Raw genomic sequence first — 11,901 nt, 5'->3', positions numbered from 1 at the left:
CGAAGTTACGTATTGCTCATAGTCCAATTGAGAAGGGGTTTTCATATCTTCTCTTTTTATTGTTTTCTGTTAATTTGATGACTACTCTCTTTAATAGAGACTAGATAATTTTGTAGATGCTGTGTGTGTGGATAAATTGTAGGGTTTGATTTTTCATTTTGACATTGTTTGTGTATCCGTATCCTTTGAATTTTGTTCCCTTAATTGCAATCCACAATATTTGAATCCAACTGTGAAGTCGCCAATGTCTTGAGTTGCTAACGAGGCGAAAGCCCCAGTTTCGTATGATGTGCTTTAGACGAGTCGAAAAGACGACTTAGCATAGGCATGCCGCAATTGGAGGGATTTCGTGAGGAAGCATAGAAATGGTGTACTTGGAGTTGATAGTTTTCCTCCCACATCCTCCTAAAGGGAATTGACAAGTAATTCCAAGCACTCTCATGTAACTCCAAAGGAATAGGATTTCGGAGAAACAGCATACTTTATCTCTTAGAGATTAGGGGTAATCTCTTTGCAAGAAGGCCTTGTCTACTTCTAGAATTTTTGTTAATTCATTACCGAGATTTCACATGGTGCACGCACCATTGAGTGCTCAGCTCAAGCACTGTATTGATTTGTTACCATACATGCCACAAGAGGGGTCTAGTATATTTTAGGATTTTCTCAGTTCAGCCAGGATTGCATAGACTTATACAACCGTTCTTTCCTAGGACTTAATAAACCCTAGAAGGATTCTGTACACTGAGTATCCCATTTCCCCTGATTCTGGGGACCCTCAACTTTCTTTTCTATTCTTGCTTTTTATTTGCTTTCTTCTTATTTTGTTTGCACACATCACTGTACTTTTGGTTAGCGCTTAGTTTCTCGCATCAGATTTAGACTAGTACTCGATTTCCCTGTGGATTGACATCGCTTTGGTGCATACTTTGGCCACTGGATCGGGCGCTGCTTGCTTGGTCAACTCTAATAGTCTCACATTAGAAATACAAAATTTCAAACAATGAATCCTTATATCCTTTCATAGAATAGAACATTACAGTCAAACAATTATAATCAACTATGAAATCGAAGTTATAACTACCCAATTGTCAGAGTTTCCTCACCAGCAACGTGATTTTATTCCGCACTCATACCGCTACGGCACCGTCAGAGCATGCCAGTTTTCATTACTTTCCTTCTTTCTTCTTCTTTATTTGTCTCTTTGCGGTGGGAGACTTCTTTTAGAAAAACCTCTCTGGCGAATGATTCTAGCTAACCAAAGCTAGAAAGCTCTTCCTCCCTTGCTTGTGAGTATCCTAGAGTTTTAATCCAAATTTTATTGTGTATTTTACTCGTAATTCATCATTTTTGAATTCTTTTACAACTCCCTAGATTTAGAGCTTGATTGTGGATCATTATCGGTCTCAATTGAAGCCATTGATCTTGTGGTTCATTGTGGTGGATGTTTGAAAAGAAATTCGATGTTTAATGTTGTAAAATTGTGAGAAAAACCATTTGTTAGTGGCAGGTTTACTATAGTAAAACTCAGTAGCACTAAATGAATTTTTAATTATTTCTTTACCTTCTTTTGTTTAGAGGGAATCTTAGACCATTAGAAATACATTGGTAGCCTGAGAAGCCAGTTTTAGTCTAACCCTAGGGTCATTTGAGGGTTGCAAGTTATTGTGACCTAGGATTGCTTTTCTTTTGTTGGTGTGCTTTGTTTAATTTTGGTTATTACTTGTGTGTGTGCACTTTGGCTAGGAGATGAATGCTTGCCTCGAGGTTGGGAACCGGCAGAGGATTAAAACATCCAGGAATTTGAAATCCCCAAAATTGTGAATGGGTTATGTGATTGCACATTTCCAGAAGAATATTATCTATATATATCCTTATAGTAAAGTAATCTAAACTGATGATTGAATCGGCTTAAAAATAGTTTCTATGCCTTCTATTTTGTAAACAAAACTCTTGATGTTAATGAAAATAATTATAGCTATGCTGGTATATCGGGTTTGAGATGAGTTATGAAACTTTATACATATATTACATTTTTTACATTGGTTTATATAGAATTGATGTTTATTACCAACATGTGAAACTTTGTCTTGGACAAGGACCCTGTGATATAATTTATGTGAAATATATTATTGATGCACCTATGACTCTATTTGAAAGATTTTTCACAGGTTTTATCATATTGAATCTATGTTTGATGGTTTGGAGGAAAATTATGTTGCTATTGAGACATAAAGGAAAATCATAATGTATAACTGAATGTGTTTTATGATTATATCTATATTTTGAATTGAATCAATTTATGAGGCTTTGTTATTGCACATATGCTTATAACAATTCTATATGTTAAGGTGGCATTTATTCTTGAGATTTAAATGTTGTCTTGGTTATGGACTTTGTGATGAGCCATATATGCATGTATTGTATTATTTTGATGGTGACACCCTACTGCAATAAGCGGGCTCCCTCGCCACCCCTAATGAGGTGGCATGGAATTTCACCGAAAGTTATTAGACCGCCTGTGTGGGAGTGTTAGCCATGATTGATATTTATCGCTTAGTTGGTGACGCCCCATCTACGTGAGGGTGGTCTTTGGCGACCATCCCTATCGAGGTGGAGTGGAAGACCGGCCGATCTTTCTAGTCCGGGCTCAGTGAGAGTGTAGAGCCCTAATTGGATATTCATCGGAAGCCTCGAGTCACCACATGACGAACCAATTGGTTAATGTCAAGGGCATGAGAACCTTGATGGCTCTAAACCCTAGTCGCGACTGGGGCTAGAGTTTAGAGAGATTACTAGACCATTTCTCATTTGATCGAGATGCAAATTTCTAACTTGAGAAAATTATGTTTTACATTTAAATGAGCTTTTGAAAGGTAATCTCTTGTATATCTTTTGGATTGTTATATTAGATTGTGATAAGGGAGGCGTAGCTCCAGCCTATCACTCATAGGAGGGCAACTCTCACAAGACTATATCTTTTGGATTGTTATATTAGATTATGATGAGGGAGTGTAACCCAACTGTCCCCTATAGGAGGATAGTCTCTCACAAGATTATATCTTTTGGATTGTTATTTTTAGAGTTTGATGAGAGGGCGAAACCCAGCTATTGCTCTTAGGGGGCAGTCTCTCACAAATTTTGTTTGACGATGAGTATTATGTTTTATAGATTTTGAAACTTGTATTATATATGTTCAACTTGTTTTATGCTTTAAAACCTGTGTCTTGTATTTTGAGAAATTGTTTGTTAAAAGCCTATTTGAAGAAAAGGATCCTTTTATGCTATATTTAGTTTTATTGCATATGTGATTACTGTTATAAGTTATTATGTTCTAATTTGTGTGTATTATTCGTAAAAGATTATTTTGGCAATTTATATCGATTATTTCGGTATATTCTTTTAGAGTTGTACTAACTTATTCACTGAGTAACCCAGTGTTGCTTACCCTCCTCCCTTTTAGATTTCGTGATTTTTAGAGGTTGTGCAAAGCGGGTGGAGTGTTGGGCATGGCTCATATTGTTCATCTTTCTTTTCTACAGCCTTGTATATTTGTATCTCCGGCATGTTTGTATTGTATAACATCTCATGGATCCACTCGGGTAATCAGTTAGGTTTTTGAAAAATTAGTATTTCTATTGTATGTTCTACTTTATAGGTCATCATGGTTGTCCGATGTCTTATTTAACTTTTGAATTTCTTTTACTCTATTGCTGAGTGTGTAGCTTCCTTTGTGTATATTTGTACTCCATAGTATTATATAATCCTACTTGTGAATTTTTATTTAGGATTATGAAAATTGAGGGTTTTGTTAGCGTTGAGGTGACTCGATGACTGAGTGGCACGAGCATCCCTCCTTGAGTTGTCGCAGTGATTGTCACGTGCAAAGCCCATGGTTAGGGCGTAACACAAACAAGTATATGCAAAGTAAAGTGAATGCATGATGAAACTAGTACTATCCTGAAAAATATGTGCCATTATAAATCTTTCCTTGTCATAAAATCTATCCCAATTATGCTTTCTTTGTCATCTTGTCAAGAAATCAAGGAATTCAAAATAGCACAATAAAAATGAAAAATAAAAATAATTATTGGATATATAAAAGTACTAAAAAAGCTCAAAGTATAGAACATCAAAACAAAGTAAGAACAAAAATACAATGACTAATATAACAAAACCAAAAAGGAAAATATAAATCAATATGCGTGATGATGATGATGATGATGAGAATCAAGACTTTTGCTCATCCTACTTCTGTGGTAAGATGGGTGTGATTAGAGGATTGTCAAGTGGTGGTAGTGATAGCACTGGAGGTAATCGAAAGGATCGATGAGTTAGAGATGGGGGAAATTTGCAACATGTTATGATGCAAGGTAGAAATGCTTCCATGTATGAAAGCTGAGTAGATACACCTTGACGTAGGTTATGCTACCCCTCTCTAATCTCATCGACGGTTCATCTAAACCATTATATCAATGCTTAGGCCACTTGATAATGATTAGGTCTTCAAGTGGACACAATGGTATTGGTGCTAACTGTCCCTAAGGAAGTGAGTGAGAGTAGGACTCTAACTCTGAGCATTTCTCATCTTGTTCTTTTATGATTTTGAATCTAATGTCTTGACGTGAGTGGAGAAGACTCCTTGAAATGTCTCTGCTCCCTCTACACTATACCCATGGCTCGGAGGGTCTCCATCTTAATGGGTAAGGATCTTTTCAACTCTTTATATCCTCTCAACAGCTTATGACAACGCCTTACGCGTGACCCGTGGAGTGCACGGGTTTGTCGAAGTAATAAATCCTGTGTGAGTGGGTATCGATCCATAGGGAATAGTGAATAGAAACACAACAATTTCTATTTAACTATGTTGAAAATGAATCAATGGTAGTGTGAATAAAATCGCTATGAAAAAGAACTAAAAGAAATAAGAAAGAGAGTCACATAAAGTGAGAGGAAAGGCAATCGATAGGAAGTGAGTGACAAGGTCCCTATGATATATCCCGCAAGTGCACGGGTTTGTCGAAGTAACAATCCCCGAGTAAGCCGGGTCGAATCCACGTGAGTAGGGAGTAAAGACACTTAATTCGATTCTTAGCTATGTGGAGTATCAACAATGATAAGTGATAATGATTCAATTCCTCAACAATTAAAAAGCAATAAGTAAGAGAGTAAAAGAAAGGAGGAGGCAAGGCAATCGATAAAGATGGGGTACTGATGATGCTTCACCTAGGAAAAATTGTTTCAAGTGCAAGAACTCTCTATTATGCTTCCTAATCAATGCAATGGTGAGTCGTGAGATCCTTACATACATAGTCCCAAATCTAAAGTCAACTATGCCTAACTCTATTCATGTCCCGGAGGAGAGATTAAATGACCTCTCAACCTAGCACTCGAATAAAAGTTGCAACGTGCCTAGGGATTCAAAGTGATAAATCTCTTCCCAATTATAGACCCAACCCTTTGGTCTAGGCGAAAGGTCCCTAGCCACAATTAAGCCCTAGATACTAAGATCCCCTCAACGCTTCACCCATTGCACGCGCGAACTAGGCTCCCCAGCCGGAGGTTCATCCCTTAGACCATTCACTCTGCTATGGCCGCAAAGAACTTAAGGAATGGAGGTAGAACCTATCACGCCGGAGGGGAAAAAGGGACGCCCCCTGCACTCCTCGACTCACCCCTCTCAACCCTCTCCAACCTAGTTTTGTCTAACGCCCGTGGTGTGTCACTCACTCACAAGGGTACCCAACAAGAACTCTCAACCCTAGTGTCACTCTAGGGGAAATGTTCATACAATCAAGCATTCAAGGTTGGAACTCACAATAAACATCAATTTATTGAAAGCATAATAAAGAAGTTCAAAGAAACAAATACATCCTAGGGTTTACAATCACCCAAGTACCCACTAGGGGTTTAGCTTTCCATGGAGCTAAGTATAATCAAAGAAATTAAATGTAAAAGCAATGAATCCATAAAGAAACCACCTCGATGGTCGTGTCAATGGTCTTGCGGAGAGTCCTCTACTCGTCGTCCAAGGATTCGCTCGTCCGGTATAGGATACGCCTCGACGGAAGCTCCCCTACCAACCTTCTTCCTCAATAATGACGATGTTGAAGCCGTAGAACCTCTCCAAAACCATGGCCAATACCCCTCAAAACCCTAGCTGAAGCCCTCTCTCAAGTTGGGGAAAAGATGGAGAAAAGAATACCATAATCGGGACTTAATCGGCTTTAAATAAGGCTGGAATCGGGCAACTCACCAAGGCGTGATCGCCACACGCATCCACGCGAATTTCCACACCGCAGTGGATAATTTCCACGCCCTGTGGATTCTCTGCTTCTCCCGATTTCTCGGCCTACGTGAACAAATGGTCTACATGCTGATCTGCTACATACATGTCCTCGACCGAATAACTTCCCAATTCCATACTTTCATCGAGGTAACACAAACGAGCACACATTCACGCCTTTGAATCACTTGCTTCTTCAATGATATACATGTTGGTGGTGCTCTTGTTCTTATATGCATAGGTCGGAATGCTCGAGTGTGACTGCCTTTGTGCCCCTCCAAATGGATGTGCTCACTCAAATGCGAGGAGGTTGGCACACACTCTAGCCTCTCACACTTGTCCTATGTCTTCGTGTTTGAACTTTAGCAAGATCTCCTCCAAAATAAGTGCATTATGATCCACATTAGCCTATTTCCTTCATACTCGGCCTCACAGCCCTACCTGCGTAAAAGTAACATAAAAACACACACATTAATGTAAAACCTGAGAAAAGTAATGCTCAACATAAGGAATGAATGCTTCGCATTCATATCGCACAAGCACTTATCAGTGGGGTACTCGGTCATTGCTCCTCCTAAGACTATTTCTGTTTAAGACCAACTATTATGTCTCCTAACTGATGCTTGATGAGTCATGGAAATCCTAAAATACACGGTCCCAAACTTATGGTCAACCGTGACTAACTCTAGACTATGCCCCTATAGAGAAATTGCTGAGTCCCAAAACCTCACACTGTGTACAATTACAAAAAGCTCTAGGGATTCCAAATGATAAACCTTATTCCTATATGTAGATCTAACCCTTTGGTCCAGGCAAAAGACCCCTAGTCACACTATGTCCCTGTGATATTAAGGATTACTCAACGCTCACTGTTCGTCGTAACTCAACCCCACCGTAGTTCCTCTCTTAGCACTTCACTCTATTGTAACACACAAAGAACTCTAAGAACATGGAGGTAGGATAAATCACACCGGAGAAAAAGGAATGCCCGCTACCTCCTCGACTCACCCTCTCAACCCTCTCCAATCTAGCATTGTCTAACCCTCATGAGTGACTCATCCACAAGTTCTACCAAGATGGACTCTCAACCCTAGTGTCACTCTAACGGAGAAATCATTAAACAAGCATTCAAGATTGGAACTCAATTAAAGACATCAATTAAGGAAAGCATAATAAAAAGTCAATGAAACAATAACATCCTAGGGTTTACAAGTCCAAGCACCCACTAGGGAGTTTAGCTCTCCATGGAGCAAGATACAATAAATAATGAATCGAAAGTAAAAACATGTAATCCATAGGAAAACCCCCTTAGTATTGGCGTTGATGGTCTTGTGTAGTAGCCTCGTCCTCTCCAAAAGTCCCCTTGCCAAGCCTAGTGCACACCTCACTGGATCGATGCCGACGAAAGCTCCCCCAATAATTATCTTCCAAGAGAAACGTCATGTCAAATTCGTAGAACCACTCTAAAAGCCTTGCCAAAGCCTCCTAAACGATGGAGAAAAGATAAAAGAAATGATGAAAGATGGATCCCCAAATCGGTACAAGTCGCGACTTTATAAAGCTACTGAATGGTAACCACACTGGGCATGTGGAATTTCACATGCCCGCGTGGATTTCAAGAAATTCGATTGCGCATGTGAACAAGAATCGCTATAGTTGCTTACATTGATTTGCTACAGTATTCCACCAAAAATACTCCCGAATCCACACTTTTCATCGAGGCAACATAAACGGGCACACATCTATGCCGTAGATAGCATCGCTTCTTCAATAAAATGCCATATTGGTGAAGATCTTGCTAACATTGCAGTAGTCGTAATCACGCAATGTGATCGCCTTTTGTGCCCCTCCAAACCATGTAATTGCTTGAGCGCATGGAGGTTGGCACACATTCACGTATCTCTCGATCACAACTTCTGCCTTCACATTTGTTCACTCCAAGACTTCATCAACAAAGTACAATCACAATCTTCTTTGGCTTCTTTCTTTCATATTTGGTTTCGTAACCCTTAATGCATGAAAGTTCACAAATACACATGCATTAGTGGTAAAAATCTGATAAAAAGTAATGCTCATCATAAGAAAAATACTCAGACACTAATACACAAGCACTCTATTAATCTCCCCCACACTTAAGCTTTTGCTTGTCCTCAAGCAAAAATAAAACAATGAAGCATAGAAGAAGGAAATATATAAAGTGCTTGGCTTTAGGTTCAGCAAAGCATGCAAAGGAAGCATTCTACAAGTAAGGGAAATTTCATCACTAAATATGAAAAATCAATGCTCTAGCTAAAAACTCGAATCAAAACGGACAATAAACCCGAAATCGTGTAAGTGTGTCATCTCACTCAAGTCAACCCAACGTATACTCCTCAAACTTCTAGGTATAAGGGACTTATTTATCTACAAAACAACACAAAATAAAGAGATGGTAGTAGCTTCACACATCCTCTAAAGTAGCCCTTTCCGAAGAGACCGCTAAGGTAGCTTTCACACTTTCAAGGTGGTAGCTCTTTCTACTGGGGTAGTAGCTTTCACTCAACCCATGAGATAGCTTTTTCTCTCATTAGGGTATAACTAGTATCCGACTTATGAGAACAACTTCATACTTCATAGGTGGTAGCTCTTTCCACCCCAAATGCACAACTAAAACAAGTATGTTTTTTTGCACAAATAACACAAGAAATAGCACTAATTAGTCCCTTAAACATCGAACCTGAGTTTCCAAAAGAGTTTAATGAATGAGTAGTGCAAGAAGTGTCAATCAGGCAAAAATTCCTAAAAATCCAAGTAAAATCTAGAGCATGAAAACATCCAATGATGAAAATTCTCGTAAACTCAATAATACAATCATTGCAACTAAGGTGAACCGCCATTGGCTACGTGAGCATGCACAATCAAAGCATAGGTATAAAACATGTGTAATGTGAACTCCCCCACACTTAAGATGTACATTGCCCTCAATGTATGCATGCAAGCACAATACAAAGTATATCACTCAAAAATATATGTAGGAGTGGGGCAATTGAAACAATACTTCCCTAAACTCCTAGTGGTGCATTTGATTGAGCTAGATCCTTGGGAGTTGAGTTCCAACGGGTTGTGAAGCACACACGGCCAAGTGTAAAACACATTGATCATGTCTATGACTCATCCTCAATTTCCATACTGACAAGACCATCTGTACGTATACCCAGTGAAGCTTAATAAACAAAAATAACTCGAATATATTAAAGTGAAGCAATGAAATACAACTTGAGACAAAAATAAAATATAAACTCAAAAGGAAGATCCTTTCTGAGTATACAAGTCCAAAAGATAATGCAAAAGTAAAATATGAGAAACAAAAGAAAAGAAAACTAAAAATGTCTCAAGCGTCGGCGTCATCGATGGTCGGCTCTACTTCTGCTGCTAAGTCGAATGGCACTAGTAGATCTGGTGATGGTGATGCAGGGGTCTTGGGTCTCTTGATGAAGGGTGAGGACAGGTCGCGCTCGAATAAGTGTTGTAGAGTATTAAGGCGCGCCATCACCTCTACATGCTGCGCAGCCTGTGTCACGCGAACCTCGGTAATCTCGGTCCGACCCATCCCCACAGCGCCCTTGAGACTCTCAAAATGATCATAGGCTCAAGAAGGAGAAAACATTCATACTAGAGGCGGCTCCTGTACTGCACGGGGTGCTTTAGCCTCCGTATGCTCCTGCTGAGGCTCGGGGACCTGCTGTGAATCCTCATTAGCGTCACCCTCACCCTCGGCTATCTCTGTGGCAGGCGTAATCAAAGCATATGCTCCGAGTCTATGTCTGCGCACTAGCCCTATCAGTCTCATCGTGTCTAGGCCGAGAGGGGAGATAACGATTGCCTTCTCTGTCCCACGGATGGCATCCAACAAACATATGCCCATGACGAGTCTAGTGATGTAAGGACCAGAGAACAGTACTCCTACTCTCACATATTGGCCTTGGTGCCTCCAGTAGTCTGCCACTATGTGCCCCAGATGAATCGGCTCTCTCTGGACCATGGAATACAAGTAAAGTAACTGCTGGCGGCTCAAAACACCTGTGTTGTCGCCTCAGCCACTAACTCATCTATTGAGGATCGCATGTATATATCTATAACTCGGCCTGGATAGGCACGTGGCCTTAGACATGCCTGGCTCATACTGCCCTTGTCCACATCAAACTCAGTAAGCTCATTGTGGGGTTATTGTGCCGGGATAGTCCGTAGGTAAATGTCCGTACTCCTCTGTGTCTATGTAAGCCTTGTCATACAAGCCTAGATGGACTGAAAACTATGAGACACTCATGCTGAAATGCTGTCCGAGAGCTCGAAACTGTATAACATTGATACTGTCGAATCTGGAGTACGATCTTTCGAACTCAAAAGATGAGAAAACCTCCAAGGTAAGCTAACAAATAGCTGGCTCTCAGATCGACAATAATCTACTCCAGCTGCGAACTAAGAGAAACTCCTCTACCTCATCTGCCATCTCACCAGCTATCTGAATCTCTCTAACTGCGCTCACATCTGGGAATCGAGTATGAATGAAACTGAGCTTCAATAATCGCTCAAACTGAGCCTAGTACTCGAGAATGGCAAACTCTATGTGCTCTGTCTTAGGAGAGTGCTCTCTGGGACATTTACCGGCCATAATTTTTGTCCTGGGTACCATATCTGCAAGAATTAAAAAGAAATCGATCAAATTGGCTCACTGGATTAATGCTGCAGAAATCGACATGGTCTTGTGGAAATTCCACATGCCCGTGTGGATCCACGAGGCATGAAAACCGCACGGCCGCATGATAAAAATTTAAAAATACACTTCAGAATTGTTTCTAAACTGTTTCTAAACATGCATAGGCCATCTAATCACAAAAACAAAGCAACATTCACCATTTTAATCAATTAAAATCAAGTGTGGCGAAGAGAAGAGAGAAAGAAGGTTTACCGATGAGATGAAAGTAGAAACTTCGTAATCGGCCTGCAAACTCAAGTAGAACCCCACTAAATCAATTATGCAAGGTTGGGATAGTGAATACAAGTGCTCTCTGAGTGATTGGAAGTGTGGAGATGAAGAGACACAAATAGATTTTAAAGAAAACCCGTGTCTCTTGATGTTCTGTTCATCCACACGGGCTTGTGGAAATTACACACACCCGTGTGACTCCATAAGAGAGTCTCAAAGGTCAAACATACGTCCTTGTGTTCTCTCGGGATATCACTCTTTGCCTATGAACACATCCACACGAGCGTGTGAAAATTCCCCACACCCGTGTGCCCCACCTACAGGGGCATCCACATGCCCCTGTGTCTTCTCTGTCCAACTGAGAAAAAGCTCTAAGTGTTTCCCACGCCCGTGTGAAAATTCCACAGGCGTGTGTGGATCTTCACAGGGCTACTCACAGGGGCATTCACACGCCCCTGTGTCTTCTCGGGATAGAGCTCTGAATGTCTGCAGACAAACACATGCCCTTGTGGAATTTGCACATGAGCGTGTGACTGTCACAAGGTCATTCACAGGGGTGAACGCATGCCCCTGTGTCCTCTCGGGATGAGCTCTGAACGAAAACACACGCCCCTGTGAAATTTCCACATGGCCGTGTGTCTTCTCTAGTTAA

The sequence above is a fragment of the Dioscorea cayenensis genome, chromosome 9 (genome assembly GCF_009730915.1).
Source record: "Dioscorea cayenensis subsp. rotundata cultivar TDr96_F1 chromosome 9, TDr96_F1_v2_PseudoChromosome.rev07_lg8_w22 25.fasta, whole genome shotgun sequence".
Classification (NCBI taxonomy): domain Eukaryota; kingdom Viridiplantae; phylum Streptophyta; class Magnoliopsida; order Dioscoreales; family Dioscoreaceae; genus Dioscorea; species Dioscorea cayenensis.
This window is presented reverse-complemented; position numbering follows the sequence as displayed.